This window comes from Osmia lignaria, chromosome 9 (genome assembly GCF_051020975.1).
Source record: "Osmia lignaria lignaria isolate PbOS001 chromosome 9, iyOsmLign1, whole genome shotgun sequence".
In the NCBI taxonomy this organism is placed as follows: Eukaryota; Metazoa; Arthropoda; class Insecta; order Hymenoptera; family Megachilidae; genus Osmia; species Osmia lignaria.
Window position 1 is genome coordinate 13886960 of NC_135040.1, and position 11164 is coordinate 13898123.

The window sequence follows — 11164 nt, forward strand, 5'->3', positions numbered from 1 at the left end:
GCCACCGTCGCCTCCGGCTGCGGTCGGTAACACTCTAGAGAAATGGTATTACCCGCGGCCACAGAGCGACACTAGCGCCATCTATCGGGAAACTGCGGAAACTATTCGGCGAGTAGTTTCCGCCGCTTTTGTATAGATGGCGCCACGGTCGATTTTAGGTCTACTTTTATAGACAATTTAATTTTTGCAATTAAATCGTAATTAACGTTTTATTTTGTAAACCAGTTGTAAATTCTTGCCTCTGCGACACCCAAACTTATTGACACGCCCCACAGATTATTATATTCTTCAGATTATTATATTCGTCTTTATCCTGATAATTTTAACGAGCATGTAGTGTCAGGTTATTACTCTGAATGAGTCGCTCCAATTGCACCGTAATACGCATGTTGATGAGCATAATTAATTTCAATAGATTTTCCAATCCGTGTTTAGAGGAAAGGAATTATAAAATGGTATACTATTATTGGGAAACGACGAACATAAGCTGTCTGCTTTTTTATCAAAAAAATTTCACTGCCATGATATTCGTCCCTTCACGTGTTCTCTTCAACATAACCTGAACATTAGTTGTCTGAAAACCGTTTATCTATAATAGGATGCTGGCATCCGTGGGATAACGAATGTCTTTACCACAGGAAAGGGAAACGTTTGCCTTGTCATTTTTTCCTGTTTGTTCAATCAGAAAAATTTTATTCTATATGCTTTCACCATGGAAATTAATATTTCTAATAAGATACATATTAAAATACTAGTTACTCGGTTATAAATATGTTGAGAGTCATGGCAATTAATATATGATTAATCTATAATTATTTTCCTCTTAATCAGTATTGAAACGTGCTATAAGCGATGGCCCAATAATTCTAGCTGATTCTTGATACTTTCTCACATATAGGAATCTTAAAATTATGTATGGAAACGATTTCCAAAATTTCTTAGTCATCGATCGATCAGAACACACTTTCTAAAAAAGGATGGTTGATGAACATTCCAAATTGATATTTAGACTTAGCCAAACTTCCTCTTGGCATGATTAATCATTAATGTTTGTATGATTTTAACGACGGTAGATATAGCCTACTTTCTGTTATTATCGTCATCTTAACGGCATACATCTATTAATATAAATCTTGTAACATTCGATATATACGTATACACGTGTGATATGTCTGCGAAAAGATGTTCAACGCACACACACACGCGTGAAACTGCATCGAATATGTATACACGATGGCCTTGATTCCTAAGGCCGTGAAAAGATCCCGTCGTCGGGTCAATTAAACCAAGCCACGAAGTCATTGACTTTGTGTGCACGGCCAATTTCTCTTCGATAGTGCGAGGTATAGGGAGCTCGAAAAAGTTTTTTCAACCTTCCATTTATCCTAATTGTTATAATATTAAATGTTGAAAATGGCATTCTCTATTTACCCTGGGAGGGGCTCAATTTCCTCGTATCTTGTTGACGTTTAGTCTGGAGTTTAACGAATAAATATGCCAAATAATCTGAAATCTTACTCACGTGCTGAGCAATCGTTTTCATTTGTACACATATCCATATAAGGAATTGGACATTTTTAAGTTTATCATGTTGTTGCAACGTAAGCTTGGCCGTGTAATAAAACGTGATCGAAATATGAATAAGATTTATCATCAATAAATACAATATTTTATATGATAAGAGATTAAATTAATAAGAAATTTTATTATTAAACTTGAGATACAAAATAATTAAACAGTAAAGGTAACAGTTTTATTGGATATATAGAAGGGCAAGTGGTTGTGGGTGCAGGATGAGTAATCGTTAAGCCCTCTCCTCGCATTGTCCAATGGATGAAAATCAATGGCATCCCTAGGCTTAAATTGCACTAAGTAAGTTGTTGAGTTAGGTCGACGCACGTGATCCATGGTGTTCCCTAGACTCGCGTGACACACGTTCGTCGAACTATGAAGGAAAAAGGCGAGGGTGAATATGCACGGTGTTCTCGTCACTTTCAATGCCACGTTGCAGCGCGACGGTGGTGTCCCCGCCCGTCTTATGGGTTCTCTCTATGGGGTGACTCATACCAGCTCCCTCCCTGTCTGGGCGTGGTGGCCGCTGCAGAGGTTCCTAATCGATCTCTCCCATGGCCATGAAACACCATAGGACCAAACAACTCGCCAAGGTGGTCCTCATAACAGTAGGGGCCTCCTGTAACAAGATACTTGCATGTCCTAAAAATGCTTCCCAATAAAATCAACTCAAAGAAAACTTAGTTCAAAGTAGTTCAATTTCTGAAATAGAAGAATATTTTCTGCCCTTACAAGCTGTACTTTACAAAATTAAACAAAATTATGCAATGAAGGATTAATGATTGGTATACGGAAATAGCTGTATTGAAATAAATAAAATATCGTTCAATATCCAGGAAGTGATAAACGTAATGGCGGAGATATGGTACGAGTATTATCTGTTCGAAGTAATCTTAAAATGAATCACACGCATTTCCTTATGTAGGAACATATGTAAGTTAGGTTCAACACACCTTGGAGGTTATATGTATTTCTAATCAAAATATGTAAAATGCAATATTGCAAATCATGCTAACATAATGCGAAAAATTCCATTAAACAAAAAAGTTAGAATATAACGGAAATTGTCGATGGTAAATTTCTAAAATATTCTGCTGCGAAGAAATGTGTAGTTCTTTGGACAACTAATACAAGTGTTGCAATATAAATAAGCTAATGTGACTTAGGAATGCAAGTTGCAGCGGTTATCATTCAACGAACACTCTCGAAGAAATCTTCTGAACACATTATGTACATATATACAGTTTCACATTTGAGTATCCCCTGCAAAGGACGAGGATGATTCATAGGGGACTTCGTCAAGAATTCCTTCTACATGACCAGTTGTATATTCTACAGTCTCATTAATTTTCTATAACCTATCCTTAATCCTTTGCAGACAGAGTTAAATCAAATAATATTTATTCTCTTTGAACGATGTCCTTTTAGGTTAGTTAGGCTTTACATTTCTAAAATTACAGGTTGATTCACTGTAATGCAAATGTAATTCTTTTAAAAATAGACCAACAGATTTGTGAGGAATCTGGGTATTCGAGTGCCGGTATAAATAACGGGTCGACAGGTGTCGTGAAGAAAGCAGGTTCTCTTTTACCGATTCACGCACAGTCCTCTTTTAAATCAGCACTGTATTTGTAATTCATCGACAGATTTCAACCATCGAATGTATCTAGGACCTCGAACAGTATACGAAATCTTCTTAAACTTTACTTTAACAAAATTTTCAGAAGCATTAATAATATCAGAATCGTTCTACAGAAGATAAATTTTTTTCATATAAAAGATAAGAGATAAGAGATGACATTATTTATATTTATAGAATGATCTGATTAAGAGAACTTAAGAAGAACTGGGTTAACGTTTTTTTTCTTTTATGAAAATGTGTCAATTGATGTTTCATATTATATAATGTAAATGAAGTAACAAACCCATATTTTAATAATTTATTTATTCAATCTAAGGCAATTATTTTATATTTTTTTGTCTTAAATGCCGGAGGTTAGATAGGATGCGAAGGAAAGGTTCATTTTGTGGTACGTCCCTGGATGCTGTCCCTCAAGACCCGTTTCCGTGCTCCCTCAACGTAGCCCCAAGCGATACACGGGGTCCCATTCCGCGCAGAAGTGCAATGTACCCGATAATTCGAGTGTCGGAGATACGCGCATACTTCAGGAACACAGAAAGTTTATACGAGAATACTAACTAAAATTAACCAAAATTTAACACTACATTATTGAGTGGGTGTAAAATTTCTGTCGTTTTGTTTTATTAAACGAATCGTCACAGACAATATATCCAACCTACAGAATCTACAGTTGGCCAATAGTACTGTTATAAGTTCGAAATTTCTAGATTCATATAAATTCTACCTAATTCCGGTACATTGCACAACTGTTACGACGCATTAAATTAGTAATTTAATTTCATCTTTATACTCTAATAAAAAGTTTTTAAATAATACCGTTGATAGACTAATAATATAATTTAAAAAGGTAATGCGTTAAAAAAAAATGTAATCTTTTGAAAAGCCACTTCCGACATATAATTACATTTGAGATTCTAAACTGTGAGAAATTAATTTTACCGACAGGGGCGTTACACAGAATCGCAAGTGATTAATTATGATATATACATCCCTTCTCACACCATGGGATACGGAAAGGCTCGAGTATGTTCCCATACGATTTCTTCTACCTTCTTTTCAGGGCTCTCTCAAGCATAACCTCTAAATGGACTTGAACTTGAAAAAAAAATAGAGCTAAATGCATACATTCGTATACGGCTACATCCGGAGTAACATAGGGAAAACTATTCGACTAATTTTAGATTTCCAAATATTTAAAGCAGTTAAACTTAATTAACCAGCAATCTAATTATATCTACTCGGCTATTACTTTCCATTCGTACTTTTTTATCACACAATGCAAGGTACTTTTACCTATTCCAATATTCAGAGCCTTTTCATTCTCATGTTTGCTCTAAATAGTGGCCAGATAGTGTAATTAATTTTTTGCAGCGACGTGATGCAGTTCTACCCTTCGTTGCAGCTAATGATTCATAGTGTACCGTATATGCGTTCTACCGTAAGTATATCGACCCCTCGCATCTGCTGCGTTCGATATGTGGGGCGAGCTATCGACAAGGACCGTATTGCGGATCGTATATCGAACTCGAGTTTCTATTCTCGTAACTCGCACCTTACAAACAGCCATCTAACTGCGCGTGTTTTATATAAAAAAAAAAAAATGTGTTTCTTAATGATTATGTGTCATTCCTAATTAACGTATACGAGTAGTTTGCATCTTTGTTCAAAGGAGGAGCTTCGAAACGTGTCTACACGTGTAATTGCAAGGTATATTTATCATGATGTTCTAAGATAAGCCATTCAATGGGAAGTTTTGAACTGTAGCCAACTTCAATCATTTTATTTTATCCCCTGAATGCAGGGCTTGATTGAAGTAGGTGTGTCCCGCTGAAAGGAATATAATTTCTAAATAATAATAAAAACGAAATTTTAAGGAATTTTAGTAATTTTGTTTAATAATCTGTTTATGGTAAAGGGTCTTAAAATTTCCAGATACGATCCTACTCCCTTTCTTCTCTGTCTGCGACTCCCTCGTCCCACTGGAGAAGGATTATGGCCCTGTGCAGTATCCAGCCATTCAGCCGGTAGTTTTTGCCTGTCGACTTAACGAACCTACCACTCCGTTCCAGTTTCATTCAACCCAAGTTTTTGCTTCAACGACAATCGTTCGAATTACGAGACCATTTAGGATGAATGAAAGATGCACCGAGTGTGTACCACACTTCAAACGAAATTATCAAACAACTGATTTTGAAATATAGAAAATCTAATATTTTATAAAAATATTACAAAACAGCGCTTAAATAATTTTCTGATCTGAAACGCTATTTATTTAACAAGTTAAGTATTTTATATAAAAATACTATTATTTTTTGATTTTATCTTGTCGAATATATAAAACTCTAACGTTCTTCCTGTGTGAATCAAAATGCATAAAAGACGAGAAGGTCCTCGAGGTATCTTGTCCTTCGACGAAGCTGAAGAGTCAATCGGTTCTGTCTACCTGACGAAGCGGAAACGGCTATTTATAACCACGAATGCTTCTTGAATTCTTATACACTTTGTAAAAAGGGCCAGATGGAAATGCCTGGCATTCACGATGCCTGTACCTTTCCATTCCTATTCATGTTAATGCTAATTTAATTAACATTTGTGTTTAGGAAATTAAAAATGATAGAAAATACCGGAGGCTTAAAAATAATTCAATTTTTTAATAAAAACACTTTTGAGTGGAAGGAACCGACCTACATGTTACCAACAAGTGGTTACGCTAATAAAGAACTCTCGAATGTTTAGGGTGAGTTAATTGTAATCAAGTGTAACGCGTGGAAGCGCCTAACCGCTCTTCCGATTAAATTGAACATCCTGGGAGTGACATACATAACAAATAATATGATGAAAATGGACAGTCTTGAAGATTCTATATCTATTTTCGCAATGACGATTCGAGTTTCAAATGAAATAGCGTTTAGCTACATTCAGAAAAATGAACCTTCAACGTCTATACGAAATTGTAGGTCGTCGCATCGAGGCATTTAATATTTCCGTGAATGGTAAACGATCAGTCGGAGGGATCTCATCCAGCTACACAGATAAGGCAAGACCTTGCTTTCCTGAACAAGGACACCGGTCGTCTTACCATGTAGACAACATACCGTTCTAGCCAGTACAGCTGTTCCACTTTCATATGCAACGAGAACGGTGCACTTGGCCTAAAACGTAAGTGCCTCGTGTGTAACCAACACTCGCAGATGTGAAAACTATGGCAAATGTAAATTCATCGGATAGTTTCTTTCCATTGGTAGCTTTCTTCCGAAGGATTGCACTTCCACGCGAATCACTCCGGTAGGAGGACAATGCGATTGTGAGAACGGAAATCCAGAACGATACTAATGGAATATGGGATTGTATTTAAAAAAAAAAAAACAGCCAATTCTTTTGACATATTTGAATGAATCCTTCTGAAAATGCATGGAGGAAAATTGGTGCCAATTTTCAGAAAAGAAAAATAACGGTCCCGGGCCTCTAAAGACCCATCGACTTTGGTGACAGAGTTAGGCCTTTTATTTAGAGAGCAGTGCCTCTCAAGAGATTCATATCTGCACAAACTAAATAATATTATTCCAATTTTTTCTTCTTCTAATGTATTTCCTGGAAAAGTACCAAGTTATTTTTCCAATTCCCAAACCGGTGGTACATGGAGTTGCAGAATATTTTCTACAGATTGATAATTCAACGTGCCCGATGGAAACCACGAGTTAGCTTTGGTAAAAAGAGTTACTAGCTCGGAAGTTTGCAGACTGGTTATTTCTCACGTCATAGCCGAGCGTATACGTTTCTCAAAAGGAAAGAAATTGAGATCAGAAGTCGACCATCGTTTCACCGCAAAACTCGACACCAATAGTACGGAGGAAGAGCTGGAATAAATTCAACGTGGCACAGAGTAAATGAACTCTGAATGAAAAAAAAGTACCATTGCAATCTGTGAATATAATTTTAATTGAAAATGATAAATACAAGAAACGAATGATAATAATGAAAAATAACGTTATCGCTGACGATCAGCCATCAAGTGGTTAATGATATTACGTTTTATGCGACGATTACTATTAGGAAAATTTTCCTTTATAATTATGACACGATACAATCTTATCTTCTTAATCCACGCACAAAGAAGTTATGAATCTAATAAGTACATAGTTCACTTGAAATCATTCATTTCGAATACTAATAATCTGTTATTTCGAAATTTCTTGGAACAATTTCTGAAATCATTCAGATAAATAGAATCAGAAGGAATCGGACATTACTGTTATTTATCGTTTTATGCATTGAAGTCTTGTAAGCAGCTCGCGTGGCTATTTGAATAAGCGGAAGGACGAAATGATCGTTTTTGGTAATCCTAACGATCCATGGCCGTGTTCCAAATCCTTGATTTCCTGTGAACGCAACACATAACCGTGGAAGAAAACGGAGTCAAGAACACAAGTAACCGGCTACGTGTACGAACACGTAGTTTTACCGGTTGTCTACCTGTTCTGGGTCAGTTGCGTGTGCAAGGTCAAATCCGAAGAATTTCCAGCGTCATTCGTCAGAGCTGAAGACCGCGAATACTCGTCATTTTTACCTCCGATTCGTTGAATCACTTCAACAACTACAGGAGAATCTTTTTTATTATAATACTCCAAGCAGAAAAGATTTATCATTTTGTAATAAATTTCATTTGATAAGTAGGAATTAAATTGTTAAAAACTGTAGCGCCTCAATCGTGCGGTACTTAAGAATTATCTTATCGATATCATCTGATAATATCGCTAGACAAGGAATTTGTTACGTACCACTTCTGCAGACGTAGGTATTTTCTGATTATTTCCTACTCTGCTGCTATTTTACCATAAAAGGTATCGAGACCTGGTTCAATGAGATTTATACAAATTTTTATGGATTATAAAATAATTATAACGTATTGAAGCTCTAATCATTAAGAATTAATTGGAATTAACAGAAGGAATAGTTAATTTTCAAATTTCAATAATTGTACAATAGCAATATCGTTTAAAATAATATCTTTCTATTGTTTTCTTTTAATTATTTAAGCATGTGTAATTTATGGCGCCGGTCACCGGAGACCCCCATGGCATTCAACGCGTTAACGAGAAGGAATTTTATTTCGCTAATTGATATCAGAAGAATGAAAAACAGATGATAAATTACAGTCTGAATATGAAATGAGCACACGCGCCTAATCAAACGAATTTGTCATACGTATGAGTAGGCAATTATCAGTACCCAGAACTTTTTGTACGTACGGTTTAATGAGTAACCAGTGAATGAATAACGTATTTTGATGAACCGTTGGATGTTTTCCAAGAGTATGCTGGTACCTTGAATCATCAACGAATTCTCAGTGAGAATTTTATTTCGATAGAAACAACAAGTCCACAGTCTGCGCGCTGGCTATCGTCGTTCTCTTTATCGTCAGCTGCTGAGGAGGACGTCACAGTTTCTCGATCTGACGAGCCATAAGTCAACACTAAATATAGTGATCGCGTATTCCACTCTGGCCGGATTCCATGCATGCTTTCCACTCGTCAACGATGATCATGACTGGAAATGAATCGTGGAAAGTTACCTATCGGCTAAGAGTAATTGCTGATCATAAAATATGAATGATATTAACGAAAGGGGTCGGTTGGATCCAATTAGGTTAACGAAACGTATTTATTATAAATTTACAAGAATAATAGGAATTTTATATTCGTTCTTCTATATGGTTTACCTTAGAAGGAGTTAAAGAACGGAGATAAAACTACTTATGGGAAATAGTTTACCTCCCTCTTGGCGAAGAATTCAAGTAGCATGCATGAACAGCCACTTGGTTGAATGTACCTTGAGGAGAGCCAGGAGTACCTTTGAGGGACTCTCTTTTGTTCTCACCAAGGGAAAGTAAAGAAGGTACGTGTAATATACGGATCAAAGGAAATTAGAGTACCATTTGAGTACCTGTAATGCCTATTGTCCTCATTTAACAATAATAATTTTATGAATCAACTGTTCAATCTTTTTTATCAGTTGAAAAATGGAAAAACAGCGTAGATCGTTGACCTCGTTTAGGCGATTAAGGATAGTTTCAATGCCCGGACCGAATGCAGCCGAGTAGTCCGATGAGAAAGAACTTTAAGCACTCTTCTGGGTGGGTGCGTTGAACTTACCGTCGCATTCCGTATTGATTTCGGTGGCACTGCGCGACTGGAGCCAGACGTTACCTACGGGGCACGTGTCCGCGTAGGGCAGACACGCCCAATACGAAATTTTCGAAGTTAATCTAATCGAACGATCGGGAGAAGGCTAAATATATAAAATGACGGTGTGCTCTCGATGGTGGCTGCACCATTTTCACTTAAAAACGAGCGATGACTAAAACGTAGACATAATCGGTTAATCGTTATGCCGATGGCACAGCCAGAGCCTTACGCAAGGCCTCGAAGACCTTGAATGGGACCTTATTTGGTAAGCAAGGTCGAGGCTTTGCAGACCATTGGGTTTTCAGGCCGCCCACAATATACTTCGCCTTACGTGGATTTAATTCTTCCTATTGCGGACTTGTCGCGATAATTCAGTTCTTCGTCAAAAGTAAATAGGTACCAGTTGGACGGTACCGGCTGAAATAAGATAGCAACACGTGTTGCCCTTTACAAACTGTTTCCTTTTATTTTTATAAACCTACCTTTATTGCTTTTCTTTTTTTCTTGCTTACTTTCAGTTTCGAGCTGATTATCTAAAAAATTTCCTTTGACGTCTGCGAGTATTTAGAAAAGCATTATTTTTAACGCGATGATATAAGCAACGTCGATATATTAATGTAATTAGCAGATACGCGCTTCTGGATTTTACTTTGTATTCAAGAGAATAAGGTATCTCCTACATTCTCTTCTGTGGATAATTTATTTTGATAATTAATGATAGATTAAGAAATTGTATGTGTATTTAGTTAAGATATACGCATGTGACAGCTGCGAGGTTAGGTTAGAGTTTGAAGTAGTCCATCCGCCCATGTGATATATCAGTGACGTGTATTTAAATTTCACACGGGCATTAAGTAGAAAGATTGCCTTTAATAGGCGCAAATAATATAGAGCAATGTATAAATTTTATGTAATAAACATAAAACCAAGAATAGAATTTGGCATGCACCCGTTGAAAACGGGTGCATAACCTAACACAATTTCTTATTAGGCTCAAATGATTCATTGATTGTGTCATAGGAGCACAGTTTTATTAAACGAGCGTGACGGATGTATTTATAAAACTGTCCTGTTTTTTTAAAACGTCCATGGCGCAATACCGATCTTAAACAACAATTAGTATACGTATAATCTATGTAAAATATTAATTGAAAGATAATTTGCATGTGCTTGCAAAGAATTCTTATATTATAGTTTAACTTATAAATCTACATGACTTTCTATTTTTTTTTTATCAGATAATAGCACGATAATTTTGAAGTGAAAAATGTTATCCAGATATAAATGATGTATTACGAAAAAGCGATACGCGATTTGACTATCAGTACTTTGACGTTTTCGATACCACGTGGTTTTTCGTTCACCAAGTATGACCTAACGTAGTGACTGCACGAACACGCCTATCGATTTTGAAGCAGACACTGCACTCGCATACACTATAGCGTCTTCCGTCGGATAAATACGATCACACAACAATAGGGCCGTAGCGTAGGGCTTGTATGATATCGTATATACATACATATATGTGGTAGTCCAGTGCACCCTTATCTGCGCCCTTGAGTCTATTTTTAGCTTCTGTTTCATGAAAAAGTCGACTGAGATGACATATACTGTACAATAAGCGATAGGACAATTGTCGGCTTTGTTTGATTATCAAACACGCGTTAATTTACCCATTTTTAAGGAATAACAGTATTGATATTAATATAAAAGTTTGATCGATGAATATGTATATGTACAGTAGTTGCATCTGATGCATTGGTTT

General features: G+C 36.4%; 1 long non-coding RNA gene across 1 annotated transcript; it reads right to left on the reverse strand.

Annotated features, from left to right (window-relative positions):
* Positions 1-1644: 1644 nt before the first annotated feature.
* LOC117601628 (uncharacterized) lies at positions 1645-9998 on the reverse strand. The gene is made up of 4 exons (XR_013062732.1): positions 9882-9998; positions 9367-9816; positions 8539-8761; positions 1645-2191 (listed from the first exon to the last, which is right to left on the reverse strand). It is a non-coding gene; the product is annotated as an uncharacterized LOC117601628 (long non-coding RNA).
* Between the last annotated feature and the right edge of the window lie 1166 nt (positions 9999-11164).